At 49.7% G+C, this 4456-nt stretch overlaps 1 protein-coding gene across 2 annotated transcripts in view; it reads right to left on the reverse strand.

Annotated features, from left to right (window-relative positions):
• NUTF2 (nuclear transport factor 2) overlaps positions 1 to 4456 on the reverse strand; it is a 21385-nt gene that overhangs the window by 6304 nt on the left and 10625 nt on the right. The window contains exon 1 of one of the 2 annotated variants that reach the window (XM_012811111.2): positions 2646 to 2980. The exons of the other annotated variant lie outside the window; for it this stretch is intronic. The gene's annotated coding sequence lies outside the window, so the exon portion shown is untranslated. Of the gene's footprint in view, positions 1 to 2645; positions 2981 to 4456 lie in introns of those variants that run through there. 2 annotated transcript variants of the gene reach the window in all.

Here is a 4456-nt window from a genome sequence, read left to right on the forward strand (position 1 = left end):
AAAAAAAAAAAAACTCAAAAAAACTCTTGGGCTTAAGTGATTCTCTTGCCTCAGCCTCCCAAGTAGCTGGGACTACAGACACCTGCCACATTGCCCAGCTGTTTTTAGAGACGAAGTGTGGCTCTGGCTCAGGCTGGAAAGCCACCTGCCTCGGCCTCCCAAAAGGTGTCAGCCATCGCGCCTGGCCACCTGGGGTATTTCTTCATTGATAGGGGTGACCCTTACTTCAGAGCTGGGGACATGTTCAGTTAGAGCTGAGGGGTGTATGGGAAGGGGAAATGGAGGCTAGGAGGGGAAAACATGTCTCTTCATATCCCGCCATGCCAGCATTACCTTTATCCAAGAGGCTCTCTCTTGGGTCTCTCAGAGGGAGGGGAGCCCCCCTCCTAACTAGAGGCAATGGCCCCAAGGATTCTGGATAGAAAACCCAATCCCTAGACAAGAGCCACTCTGGGTTTGCTAGGCCCCTCTGAGTAAGGACGTCCACACCTCCCTGCAGATCCCTTGACTGTAGACCATGTGTTGTTCTATGGTTATCTCTGACTTCAGAAGAGCCCACTCCCAGCCCACCCCTACCCCTACCCTGATAGTAAGACTCTGAACCCAGGCAGTCATGAAGTCAAGCAGAACCATTTGCAGTGGTAGGATCTCATGCAAGTCACTGCCCTTCGCAGCACATTGCTGGTGGCATCCCCCTTTACCACTAGGGGGATGTCGTGAAGCCCTCAGATCAACATGGTAAGGGCTAGCTCCCTCTATCCCTATGACCTCACCCAAGGCCCTAGGAGCCGGCAGGGAGGGACTTGGTAGGGGAACAGTGACAAGGCAGACAGTCCCCCACCCTGTGACTCCACTCCAGCCAATAAGGGGCCAAGAAGCTAAGCCAGCCTTATTTTAGGTCCCCTAGGAGGTAGTGGCACACTAAAAATAGAAGCTCAGTGCTAAGATGACTAAGAAATGTCCAGGAAATTCTAAAGCAAACAGAGAACGCTTGGACCCAGCCATGCCTGCTACGCAGGAACATAAGATTTGTCCTGGCTCATGCTCTGGCAAAAAACCAAATCAACAAATGGGGAAAAACACAGTATCAACACCTAGTCTTAGCTGCTGCCTTGGTCCTATTTCTTGGAGGCAAACTGTGACTGTACTCACACACAAATGTGGCATACCTGAGGCAGAACACAGTTCCCTACCCCTGCATCTTGGGTTCCTGCACCTTAGTATTGCCATGCTTGGCTCACTCAATGCACCCCAACCTTGCTGCATCCCAAGAGCTCTGGGGATAGGGGGGAAAGCTGGAGAACTGGATAAGGCCATCTGTCTCTCTGACCTTGGCCCACAAGGTTGGGCAGCTCTCAGGGAAGGTCTTAGAGAATAGTAGTGGCAATCAAAAGAAACAGCATTAGCAACTGTCTAGGGGGTATGAAAAGAGATGAGTGCAGGAAACTGGGAAGCTAGAGGTGAAGGGGAAAGGAAACTAAGGCTGGAAGCTGATCCAAAGACAAGAAAAGTACCATCACATATTAGGACAGAGGAAGTAAGGGGGGGGATGTTTTTCCTTTTTCAATATTGTTCTTAATACAGTGATAACTTTCTAATGCTACAACGACTTGGCTAAAGTAGTGGTAGAAGTGGGGCAGAGGGATAAAGGAATAGAAGGGCCCTTTGGCCTGGTGGGGCAGAGTGAGCTCTCTGAGGAATGGGACAGTTCAGGGGCTCCCAGGAAATGTGATGAAGAACCTTCAAAACTACATGGATTGAGGCCTGCTTGACCTTCATATGTTTATTTCCATGTAGTGATCCCAACAGTCATGTGATCAGATTCCACTGTTATCCAGTGATGGGCAGGGGGCAGGTCTTGTCCCAAGCGCATCCAGTGTATCAGTGCTGACACTGGGTCCTCAGCCAGTCAATGCTTGCTTTCTGCTAACTTTGCATCCCTATAAACCACAAAGCTGGCCGTGGCCCTCCCCCACAATACCCTCAGCTTTGGGTTAAAAAAGGCCAAACCCCCTCAGCTCCACAGGTCCACACTTGCCCATTTCCTCAGCCTTGTTCTCCTACCTCAATCTAGGTTCACATATAAATACACCAGAACTCACTGAAAGTTTGCTCACCATGATCTTTGCACAGGTGTGTCCTTCTGCTGGGACATCCTCCTTCCCCTTATCTGCAAGTTCAGTTCCTGTTCTTCCTCCAAGTCACCGTTCAGACCCCATCTATTTGAGACTGCTCCAACTCAAATGGTGACCCTCACCTCCCTGAGCAAACTCTATCAACAAACCCAGGCACTACCCTTCTGCCTGAGAGTACTGTGACTCTGGGCTATAAGGGTTCTGGTGAGGTTCTTGCCACTAGCACCCCCACCCAGACCCAGACCCACCCCATCTCCCAGCATAGAATGTGGCACAGAAAACCTCAGTGACTAGGAGGCAGCATTCCTGAGCCCCAAAAAAGAAGTAGTGTGTAGACCCCCTCTTGTCCCCATGCAGTACAGGGGACAGGACCATGCCAGGCTGGGATGATGTTCCACAGAATGGCCAGCAATCCCTGACCTGTTTCTAACACATTTATTATGGAAGTAGCCTGGAAAGAAACAAAATGCCAAGGCTCAGGGGCAGCCTCACATCAGATTAACAACTGACCTTCATCATGATGGCTTCTCCAACAGTTCTTCTGAGTGCCGCTGAACACGCCATCTCCTGCTTCACCCAATAGTCCATAGGCTGACTGAAGCCAGGCTCCTCGAGGAGCACCAGCCTCCATGGACCTTTAGGTCTCTGTGGGTGCAAACACCCTCTCAGAAACTGTGGCCCTCTCCCAATAAATTTGTACAGAGGCAGAGATGCCCTAGTCTTGTGAAGAATTTCAAGCTGTGCAGACTCCTTGAGGAGTCATACACTCCAGGTTAAAAGCTCTGGCTTAAGAGACCCCATTAGGCAACAGAAAAACTTCAAAATTGAAATAAGAGTATCTAGCTGAGAGTATCTTATTTTCACTTATGCATACGAGGGACAGAAATGTGCAAAGAGCTTTACGGGCGCTTGTTCCTAACAACACCTCGTGAGTCAATACGCATATTAGAGATGAGTAAAATGACTCAGAGAGTTTGGCCAATTCCAACTTGCTCAAGGTTAGCAGCTGATAGATGGTGGAATTGGACTGACCAGGTGTGGCAGACTCCGGAGCCAGGACTCCCAACAACCTGGGTCTGGATATAAAAATGACAGACCACATTAGTGAGAGAGCTCCTGGGCTCACATGACTGAAGCTCTAAGCTTGGCTCTCTCAGAGATGGGCAAGATGGTCCCAATTTGGGGCTTCTACCTTAAGTGCAAGAGTTCCACATCAAACCTAGAGCCCAAATGATAGGTGTTTTCACAGAGCATGACCTCATAGTTGTCCCAAACTTTCAAAGTCACAATCCTGTTCTACCATATCAACAAAGCAGAGATAAGTCCTAGCCTAGCTAGACCTGGGGCAGGGTAGGAGCAATAAAGTGATGGGGGAAGATGCCATTACTCCTTCTAGACTGGCACACAAAAAGATGCTCACATTTGAGGACCCAACACAGAGGCTGGGGGTGGGGGATGCCAGCAGATATGTTGAGACCATAGTGAGGTCCTGTTGTGGCCAGTTCCCCTTACACCTACCATCTGCCAGGCCCCACACACAGCCCTGAAGCAGAGCCTGAGAAGCAGAGTCCTCCAAAAGGTAGGACTGACAGTCCATCTGCCCTAACTCCAGAGCATAGAAGTGACTCATGAAGGAAGAGGGGAAAAGGTCAGCAAACAAAGACAGGAAGGTACAGTAGGGCGCCTGTCCTTCAGGATAAAGCTACCTCTCTGATCCTCCCTCTGACAAGGTGTCCCACAGCCCTCTGATGACTTCCCAGGGCACCTGGAACAGTCTCAACTACATTATTGTTTTCAAGGCTCTGGGAGACTTGGTCCTCCTGGCTATCCAAACTCATCAACTGCCACCCACTCCCTCCCCCTCCTCTGTACCCATGCTGGGCATTTTCCTCTTTTTGGAACATGCTGGGCTTGTTCTCACCAAAGGACTTTGCAACTGCCATGCCTTCTATCTGAATCACTCTCCCCACCAGACCTCCATGCGTCTGAAGCCTTGTCACACGTGCAAGCTCAAATGTTGCCTACCCTCAGACACCCTCCCTGACCACTTACTCTAAGGTATTATAGTGGTCTAGTTATTCATTTTGCCTCCAGCATCACTTTCTTAGTACTTACCACTGCATAAGTTGTTACACTTAGCTGTTTATTTACCCTCTGTCGCTCTGATCAGGCACCCCAGTCACCCCTATTCCTGTGATGCCTCGCTCACTCCTCAATAATTTGTTTATTGACCAGGTGCATTAATGCAGAAAAGCCTAGCAGAGGAGTTCTGGGCAAACCCCGCTCAATTTAAGTGGCCCAGTGACCTACTTCTCCACTTA

Source organism: Otolemur garnettii, unplaced genomic scaffold, assembly GCF_000181295.1.
Source record: "Otolemur garnettii isolate 467f Iridium unplaced genomic scaffold, OtoGar3 scaffold00151, whole genome shotgun sequence".
Taxonomy (NCBI): domain Eukaryota; kingdom Metazoa; phylum Chordata; class Mammalia; order Primates; family Galagidae; genus Otolemur; species Otolemur garnettii.